Source organism: Leptodactylus fuscus, chromosome 6 (genome assembly GCF_031893055.1).
Source record: "Leptodactylus fuscus isolate aLepFus1 chromosome 6, aLepFus1.hap2, whole genome shotgun sequence".
Lineage (NCBI taxonomy): Eukaryota > Metazoa > Chordata > Amphibia > Anura > Leptodactylidae > Leptodactylus > Leptodactylus fuscus.
Window position 1 is genome coordinate 79,805,608 of NC_134270.1, and position 11,216 is coordinate 79,816,823.

The window sequence follows — 11,216 nt, forward strand, 5'->3', positions numbered from 1 at the left end:
TTTAAAAAGCTCCAACAGCTTTGAGTGTACAGCCCATGTATAGACTTATGTGCCTCTTTGGTTACATATAAGGGTGTATTCACATCATGTTCACACACTCAGATATATTTTTAGAAACAAAACACATAATTGTTTTTATTGAGTTAATGTATCACAGATGTAAACGGATTGTGCATCCATTTTCAAACATTTTTATCCTTCTAATATTCTGACATCCGAAGTACTAGTATGATAGATGTTGAGAATTTAAATATTGAGACCACACAGGAGCTGTCAGTGCCTTCCATTTTGGGGAGAACTTCTGCCACCAGAATTAGATATGCACTGGTGATCCATTGCCATGCCAGCTGGGAGCCTATTGAAGGCTACCAGGCCTGTCCGTAATTTACTCGTATTACAGGCTGCTCTATACAGCTCTCAATTTGCATTGCAATGCATTAGTAATCAGACCTCCTTGCGGTTTAACACTTCATAATGAGCCAGGTTCATCCTGAATAGAGATGAGCGAATATACTCGATGGAATACCTCCAACGCATAGCTCTCGGCACCAGGGAAGGTGGGAGGGGCAGTAAAAATTCGATGCCCCATAAGGGAATGTGTGACTAGAAAGCAGCAACTTAACTCACGCCTGGCCAAGCTTCTGGTGGTGCACTCACTGCTGTACCACTTAGTGGATTTCACTGTGTTTTACCAACTGATGGCATGGGCTTAACTTCAATGGAGGATATCTAGCTGCCATTATTTCTCTAGAAAAGCTGTCCCTGCTTTATATATCCATGTGGGTGATAGACCGTGGGCCTTTCATTAGATATGTCAGTCTGGGGAAAGGTGCAAGTCACCGCCCACATGTGGAGCTGCAATTATGGACAAGGACAATACATGGCTTTCACAGCTTAAAGGGGCTCTATCATTGGAAAAAGTCATTTTTAACATCCTTGCATAGCCTTTAGAAAGGCTATTCCACACCTACCTTTTGTACGTAAATTGCCTCAGTAGATTTTGAATAAGTCATTTTTTATTCATATGCTAATTAGCTTCTCGGTGCACCCTGGAAGTCTCTTAGTGCACTGTCTTTTGTATATACAGCACAGGCTGCTGCTGCTGACTCCTCCTCCCTGCTCTCATACACAACACACAGCATAGAGAGGAGAGCTGGCTGACAACTTCCGCTGCACCGAGGAGCCTAATTAGCATATAAATAAAAACAGACTTATTCAAACACTACTGAGGCAATTTACATACAAAAGGTATGAGTGGAATAGCCTTTCTAAAGGCTATGAAAGGATGTGATTAGTTAAAAATGACTTTTGACAATGATAGAGCCCCTTTAATGGGTCAATGAAAGGCAGTGGCCACAGTCCAGAAACACAGCAAGCTCAAGTGCTAGTTCCACGATTAATGTAAAGGCCCAATTACAATACCAATCAGGGCCGATCCAACTCCTCTGTATCCACCTCTCTGGACTGTTTCTGGTGAACTTCACTAGATCAAGCTGTCACATACACTCTTCATCCTCCTCCCACCTCATTTCATGGGTGTAAGATGAAAGGTTGCCATTCTGATTTGCAATTAATGAGCCTGTATCAGAGGAGCTATACAATAGAGGTGCTTCTTTGTTGTATCTTGGAGCAAGTATCCCAGTGAATGACTGAAGGGGTAAACCTAGCCTCTCTGCTGTCTGAGGCAACCCACAGAAAGGCACCCCACCTACCAAAAGATACCCGATCTTGATTCCTTTATGGGGACCCCTAATTAAAATTGTAGTCCATGCCCCAAGCCCTCTACTCTCCTTATTTGGTCCATGCATAGTATAACTCCCTTTTTAGTGGCCTCCACAGTATATTATGCCCTTTACTTGCTCTCACAGTGTATTTTTCCATTAATTGGTCCTCACGCGACATAACACCACCTTTACTGACCTTCACACAGTAAACTGACTCCTTTACTAGTCCACACACAGTATATTGCCACCTTTACTGGCCTCCATAGTATATTGCCTCCTTTACTGGTCCCCAAGCAGTATAGGGTCCCCTTTACTGACTTCCACACAGTATATTGTCCCTTTTAGGCCCTCAATTCTCCAAAAGCTTTTGGCTCGGGTTGGACTCGAAACTTTCGATTTTTATCAACCACAGAGCACTATTATACTCTGGGGTCTCCTCAGACTTATACTCATCCTATCATACCTTACCTGGGAATCTTCGCAGTGCCCAGTGGCATCCAATGTCCTCCTCAGGTCGCCATCTGACATAAAGCGCCACAGACGCTGTGACGCCAAGACCTAGCATCAGCAGTGACCCCAGGACTCAGAGGTCAGAACACGCAACAACTCCTCCTCATAATCCTCCACCATCAGTGTTGCACAATTCTGCTCCTACTAGGTTCAATTCACACTAATGCCCCCAAACTCTTCTGGTTAGAGGCTCAATCCACCCTGATTCCTCCAACTGTGCTGGTTAGAAGCTCATTATAAGTCATGCCAAGTAACACACTGGCACACATGGCTGACTTCATATTAGGTTGCTTTTCAACAGACAAAGGCATAGTTCACATCATAGAGAGCAAACAATAATGGATTTTTGCAATCCACCCCTGGTATAAGTTAAAAATCTCATCCTTTGTTCTGGTACAGGAGAGCAAAAAAATCGCACAAATGATATGTAAATATGGAGGCAGGCTAAGCAGCAAAAAAGGTGGCTACAGGCAGAAATATGGACAGAGGTGATGTATAGCGGGGAAAGCAGTGTAGATGTGGAGGCGAGCTAAGCAGGAAAAAAGGTGTCGGCAGAGGCATGTCCAGAGGCAGCAAGGCCAAAGATTTTCCATGTACTAGCCATGACTATCCATGAGCAAAACTCGCCCATGTTGCCAGACTTATGCGAGATCTCTCCGTGTCTTTGAGGAGTCCACCAAGAGGGTCAGCTTTGACGACGCATTACTGATTTTAACAATCCCGCTCCTATGTGTGATGCAAGAATCCCTCATCACCATTAGGAATAACTCATTGTACGCTGAGGAGTTGGGCATAGGAGCAGAACCATTCCAGCAGGATAGTCAGTGCACACTCCTGTCTGCTTCATAGCGTATATTGATGGAGGAAGAGGAGGATGACGAAGTAGCAGATGATTTGATTGTCACACAGGAGGCTAGCAGCACCCCCTGGCCAAACTACTGCCACTGAGATGCCTAGTGTCACCAGTTAAATAACAAATTTAGTGCGGTTTGCACACTTTGCAAGTCTAAACTAAGTAGGGGCTCTGAAAAGAGCAACCTTACCACCTTTTGCGTGTGCTGTCATTTGGAAGGCAAGCCCTGGGCTCAGTGGGAGAGAGCAAACGCAGGACAATCGACGCCCAGCATTGCCGACACTGCCTCTTCCACTGTTTACACCAGCCTGGACACCTACACATCTGTCTCTGACACATTGGGGAGTTCACCCTCATCTGCCCTTTTGGCCTGCACCATCATGCGCCTCTTCCCAGCCACTCCCCATCTCCCAGGTGTTTCATTGTAGGCAGAAGTATAGTGCAAGCCATCCACATGCCCAAGACTTTAACGGCCTCATCTAAAAACTGCTGGCCCTGGAAATGTTGTTGCTTCTTTATACTCAGGCCTTCCGTCACCAGATGGCAGCTTGGGCACCTCCCTATCCTGGGCCTAGCCATTACTACTTCTGTTGGTGTGCTGTCCCCGCCTTGCGCCTGCACATCAGTTGGGCCCAGAGTTCTGCGCTTTGCTGCAAGGTACACTTGACCACTGACGCATCGACAAGCGCCTGCGGTCAGGGATGCTGCTTATCTTTAAAGACAGGCCGGGTGAATGTAGTGGAGTCTGGGCCCGGGGTGCAAACTGTGGTGGCCTATCTCCTCTCCCAGCCAAAAATTTATGGCAGGGTTTCTCTAAAAGCCTACTCCTGTGCTGCAACCTCCACCCCAACTACGAGCTGAAAACGCTGTACCACTAGCGTGGGGAGATGTCAGCAAGCCGTGCTGAAGCTCATCAGCTTGGGGGACAGACAGCACACTGCCTCTGAGGTGAGGGATGCCATCCAGGATGATATGGTAATATGGTTTTCCCCGCTGCACCTGGGCCCAGGCATGTTTGCTTATGTGATAATGGCTGGAAGCAGATCTGGAGCTTGCCAGACTCAAACATGGTCCACACATGACCCATGTTTTCAACTTGTTGGTGCAAAGGTTCTTTGAAACCTACACCATTGTGCCTGATATACTGGTCGAAGTGCGGCCATTTTCATAAGTGAGAAGTAGCCTCTGCTAGGCTGAAAACATTCAGAGCACACTCCTGTCATCTTCGCACCGTTGGCTGGCGGAGGAAGACGAGGGGGATGAAGTGGCATTTCATGTCACTGTCCCACACGAGGCTTGAGGGTGAAGTTCGGTGCATCCCATTCACAGATGGTGTGAAGGGGAGTGGAAAATGGAGGAAATGGAGAGTGACCCTTACAGTTGGGGGCAGCGAAGTCATGCCAAGTAACACACTGGCACACATGGCTGACTTCATGTTGGGTTGCTTTTCAAGAGACAAAGGCATAGTTCACATCATGGAGAGCAAACAATACTGGATTGAACAAAAAATGGGATTGAGCTGAGATAGCGTGACTGAATTGCTGTGCATCACACTTTGCTTTTGGGGGGTAGTCTCCTACTTAGCTTCGGGGGGGGGGGGGGGTAGACCCTTAAAAATTGGATTGACCATACATGGCCTGACTGAATGAACGGCTGTCTCCCACTTAGCTTCGGGGGGTAGACCCTTAAAAATTGGATTGACCATACATGGCCTGACTGAATGAACGGCTGTCTCCTACTTAGCTTCAGGGGGTAGACCCTTAAAAATTGGATTGACCATACATGGCCTGACTGAATGAACGGCTGTCTCCCACTTAGCTTCGGGGGGTAGACCCTTAAAAACTGGATTGAGCGTACATAGCCTGACTGAATTTCAGTGTCTCCCACCTAGGTTTTGGGGGTACACACCCTGAATATCTGGATTGAGCGTACATAGCCTGACTGAATTTCTGTCTCTCCCACCTAGGTTTTGGTGGTACACACCGTGAAAAACTGGATTGAGCGTACATAGCCTGACTGAATTTCGGTGTCTCCCACCTAGGTTTTGGGGGTACACACCCTGGATATCTGGATTGAGTGTACATAGCCGGACCTAATTGCTCTGTATCCCTGTTTTGGGGTTACACACTGCCTGAAAAGCTGGTTTGCACGTATATAGCAAGAAGTAACTGCTGTGGATTCCTGCTATTTTGTGGGGGACACCCCTAATAAAAGGTGGTTTGCACATATATAGCAAGAAGTAACTGCTGTGGATTGCTGCTATTTTGTGGGGGACACCCCTAATAAAAGCTGGTTTGCACATATATGTCAGGAGGTAACTGCTCTGTATTCCTGCAAATTTGTGTGTGGGGGGGACACCCCAAAGAAAAGCTGGTTTTCACGTATATAGCAAGAAGTAACTGCTGTGGATTCCTGCTATTTTGTGGGGGACACCCCTAATAAAAGCTGGTTTGCACATATATAGCAGGAGGTAACTGCTCTGTATTCCTGCAAATTTGTGTGTGTGTGTGTGGGGGGGCACCCCAAAGAAAAGCTGGTTTGCATATATATAGCAAGAAGCAACTGCTGTGGATTCTTGCTACTTTGTGGGGGACACCCCTAATAAAATCTGGTTTGCACGTATATAGCAGGAGGTAACTGCTGTGGATTTCTGCAAATTTGTGGGGGGGACACACCCCAAAAAAGCTGGTTTGCACGTATATATCAAAAAGTAACTGCTGTGGATTCCTGCTATTTTGTGTGGGGACACCCCTAACAAAAGCTGGTTTGCACATATATAGCATCAAGTAACTGTTCTGTATCCCTGTTTTCCACCGTCCGTGGAAAGCTGGACTCCTGTCCCTGCAGTGTATAGCTCTGAGAAGAGCTGTTGTTGTTCTTCGGTTTTTCCCTGCCTATCTGAAGCTAATGCCTATCTAGCCCTCAGCAGATATGTTTCTCTCCCTATCTCTGACCGCAAATCTGGCGAATATGGCAGCGGCCGTTCTTATAAATGGGAGGTCACATGTTTTCGGTAGCCAATGGGTTTTTTCAATTTTTTTCACTGCCTCCGTTGTCGTAGTTCCTGTCCCACCTCCCCTGTACAGTTATTGGTGTAAAAAACGCGCTAGGGAAGATGGGAGGGGATACGAATTTTTACTGCGTATGCCGTGTGGTATTCGATTGGGAACGAATACCTCGAACGGCCTGATATTCGATCGAATACCTATTTGATCGAACGATGTTTGCTCATCTCTAGTCATTTTGGCTCTACAGTGAGCGCCGTAGTAGTAGTAGTAGTAATAATAATAATAACTTTATTTATACAGTGCCAATATATTCTGTAGCACTTTACAAATCAGAGGACACATGAACAGACAATATGAGACATTACAATGTCACAAAGAAATAAAAGTATCAAACAATAGGAGTGAGGGTCCTGCTCACAAGAGCTTACATTCTATGAGGAGGTAGAATGTTGCATAAACTTAGTTTTTCTCTAATTAAACCCATTCTGAATGTTTTTTCTTCCCATTTCCCAGTACAAAATATTAAATGGTACAATTACAAACTATAATTTGTCCTGCAAAAATTAGGCACTATATTCGGCTCAATGCACAGAAAAATAAAAAAGTTATGGCTTTTTTAAGAAAGTGAAAAAACTAAACGGAAAAATGCTTGCAGCAGGAAGGGGTTAAAGAGGTATTCCCATGATAGTCAATTATGGCATATTTAGCTCAGAGGTTGATTCTGTGCATATTCCATAATCTTATGTAGGGGGATTACCGCTTTAGTTCCAGTCATCTATGTCCTATACCGTTACAGAATATCTTATATACCGTATTTTTCAACATATAAAACTACCAGGGGTATAAGACGACCCCCAATTTTTCCAGTTAAAATATAGAGTTTGAGATATACTCACCGTATAAGACTACCCCTCTTCTGTGGGGTACCTCTTCTTAATGCACACTTACCCCTTGCCATACTCTTTAATGCTTTCTTTTTACTTTCCAGTTCCGAACCATCTTTTCTATAAAGGAGGGTTCACACTACCGCCGCTGTCCACCCCGGGGTTTCCGTCCTGAACCCTGGAGAACCTAGATAGGCGACAGCTTGCCAGCAGTCTGCTTTACAACCCATTCATTTGAATAGGTTTTAAAGCAAACCGCCGATGTCCGTATGCAGCCTCTCCACCTGTAAAAATGCAGCTGTACAGGGATGCATAGGGCGTCTTTTTTGCGGGGCCAGATGTACTTTTTAGTTCTAGCATTTTGGGAAATGTCCATTGCTTAGATCACCTTTTATTTAAATCAGAGGTGAAGGTGAAACAGTGAAAAAAACCCGGCAGTTTGGAACTTTTGATATTGCAGTTCACCGTACAGGAAAAATATTTTATAAGTAGACAGAGCATTTTCAGACCCAGGGATACCTAATGTTTATGTATATCACAGTAATTTTCTACTTTTATATGAATTCTAAGGAAAGGAGGCAATTTAGAATTTAGCCCCTGCCTAGGGGGCTTGAACCTGCAATCATTTGATTGCAAGTCCCATAGACTGCAATACTGTATTGCAGTCTATGGGAGATTCTATACATTACTATTGCAGCTGGTCATAGACCAGCCTCAGTAGTAATATTACTATGACAGGCCTGGGAGCCTTCCAATAGGCTCCCGGCTGTCACAGGAACAGGTTGGCTCCTGCGACCTCGCCGTGTAGGAGCTGGCCTGCAACTTTACAGGTATGGGGCCAGGGGAATGGCCTTGAGGGCTATTTTGACATTTTGGGGTGGTGGGAGACTTCGAAGTAATAATGCCTGCAACCAGAGTGGACTGAGGTCGATCAGAGTGATTGTGGGCATTAGCCCCGGCGTCTCCACTGTACATTACACCAGAGAATCCGGCATCTGCTGTAATAGCACGGCGGATGCCAGGGAGAGATAGTGTCGACCAAACATGTGTCAGGGCCACAGTATCGCTCTACTCTTGCAGGAAGCTGGTGGTGGCAGGAGTGTGGTGATGTTGCAATACCACTCTTCTGCCTCCCCTCCCCCACCAAAACAGTCTACATTTAATTACTGTATACCCGGCCTATAAGACAACCACCAGGGGTTAAAACACCGAAAAATACGGTAGTGTTTATGAGATACTAGACTATGATAATAAGCAGTGTAATAAGGAACTCCATCTTTACCATTTATGAACACCTCTCCTGATGCTGCTAAAGAACATCAGGTTAGATGTAGAGTCCCTGTTCATAATTCACTAACTCTATAACTCCTTCCCCCTCCTGGAGTAAAAAGGATTTGGTTGCTTTAGTTTTCTGCTTCTCTTATCACATTCTTGGAATTCCTAAGGAGAATGAACACAGAGGGAGAATATAGAAGGAGGGCGAGCCAGCAGTGTGCATGGAAGAGTGGTCAAGCATGCCAGCCATACCCACCCGCCTTATAATTTACCTTATATGTATGTAAACCTCTTCAGTTTCCCTGTATATGCTTATCATTTGGCACACTAATGACATATTGTATACATATCAGTTTTCATTCCTTTAAGAAATGATAAGATTTCTACCTTCTTACAACAATTATCTAAAGTTAAGAATGTAGCCGTCTGAGACAGTCTTTTAAATAGCAGGACATATATTATTCCATAAGCTAGCACAGTTATAGCAGAGCTGTGTCTTTCATTTGGCACAATTCTGCTGTAGTTTTCTATAGGACTATAGATAAACCTACTTCATTATCTTAAAAGGAGGTGGTCACTTTTTATTGATCCTAGGCCCAACATTCTATTCTTAAGATATCCTTACAGCTGTCATACATTTTGAAAATGAAATCCTCTACATAGACATTGTTAAAGTTTTCCAGTCATTCAGTTATTCACTGGATAACTGCTACATGAGATTTGTTAGGCTCAAGCGCCCTATACTGTATTTCTTTATATATATTGTGGGGAAGGTAGTTCGGTAGAAGCAGTGGTGCACACCAAACCAGTCAGAGACAGGGATACATATTACAACAAAACCTTTATGTCAGGCACAGAATAAGCAAAATAAAATACAGCCTTAACTACAGGCAAAAAGGTTAAACAAAACCTGCTCGTCTGAGCAACTAACTAAATATAAAATATGAACTGTATGTGTGGCCCCAGACATCACTGCTGAGGCCTCACCTGAGTGGATTGCGATGATGTCATTACACCGGCGTGCTCCAATTGACTGCTGGGGCACAATCACAGGCCTCAGCAGTGAGGCCTGGGAATCATGACCTCAGTCACCGGCCGGAAGAGCTCCTGAGTGGATGCTGAGCTCAGGACAGGTAAGTATCAGTATTTTTTTTATTTTTAATCTTGACAGGACTCCCCAATCTTGTCGTGGGGATTGTTGAGGGGGAAAAGTAGCATGGCGGAACACCTTGGATGCCGCAGTCATGTTTGACCGCGGCATCCAAGAAGTTAAAATACCCAATTGAAGCTGTGCGATTCATTGCCACGAATTGTGAGGAAATCTGGATTCAATGTCAATATTTTCTGAAATTTGGATCAAATTCCACTTCATCAGCTTCGATTCGCTCACCTCTAATTTTATTGGTTATCTTTTTTGTTTTCTTATAGATAGGGAATAGCTATATGACCAATAGGACAAGGGGATCTATCGTAGTCATGTATGAATGGAGATGATTGTGGATGGTAAGAGGCTATTGACTTCAGGACCCAGATCTTGTTAGGTTAACCCTGGTTACTAACATCTGTCTATCTATCTATCTATCTATCTATCTATCTATCTATCTATCTATCCATCCATCCATCTATCTATCTATCTGCAAAAGAAAATTTAGATGGCACATCCCAATGTGAACAGGTGCTACCCACCATGGCTTTATACAGGTAAAAAAACAGCAACACCCTGCACACAGCACCAGGGCATGTGAAAATAGAAATCCAAAAGGCACTACGTCATTGTTAAAACCAACTAATATAATCTATAAACTACTCTTATAAATTAGAGGTTCTTTGTTGTACATATTTGATCAAACTGTACAAAGCCCTGTACAAGGCAACCTCATTCAGATGGGACCCTACACTAAATAAACATACCTCTCTTGGACCCAGAATATGTCTACAGTGTGAACACAGGGCGAGTAGGATCCAGAGCATACTCCATTTAAAATAGCCTAAGGCAGATATCTATCTATCTATCTATCTATCTATCTATCTATCTATCTATCTATCCATCTATCATCTATCTATCCATCCATCCATTATCTATCTCCTATCTATCTATCTATCTATCTATCTATCTATCTATCTATGTATCTATCCATCCATCCATCATCCATCCATCCATCCATCCATCCATCCATCCATCCATCCATCCATCTATCTATCTATCTATCTATCTATCTATCTATCTATCTATCATTCCTGTGTATTGGTGAAATGTTTCCTCCCATCTGCTTGCTATAGAAACATTTGCTTTGTGTCTTCTTTGCTCCCCCCTTATTTTTATACTTCTGTAAGTGTTTGAACTGGCAGTCTTTTAATGTTCGTAGACTGAGTGCCCTTTCTTCCCTGGCACAAGTGGCTGAGCCCTCTCCCTCCCAGTGCAGGCATCTGTCATACAGCTTGTTGCAGGCAAAGCAGTCCTCTCTTCAAGCATCTGTTCACTGGAACAATGTAACATGTGTCCTGGGTCAGTGTAGCCTTCTGTTTGTCCTCTCTACTGCCGCCACCGAGTGACATAACAGAGAATATAGGAACATATGTGTCAGCGGCAAATGTTTACAGTGTATAATGGGATCTACTGTGGTTTAGCCTGTGAGTGGGAGCAATTGTCCTCTCTGATGCTCATTACATTCCATCATAGTGCCGGATTCTTCCCGGGATCTGTAGAGTTAATCGCGTTCATAACAATGCTAAAATAAAAAAAATCATCAGAATGTTTGGAGGCCACTGAACGGTCAGCATGTATATACAGCTAGGTTTTGAAGTCCTATACCTGTGTATATGATAACTGCTATCTATGCAAGTTATACCAAATTTCACCTCTCACTTCTCAGAGGCCCCTTTTTTTCTGAAATTAAAGCTGTATCCTGATCTTTTGCCTTGAGCGACTATTTCCTTGCCCATTGTATCAGTTTTGGTACCT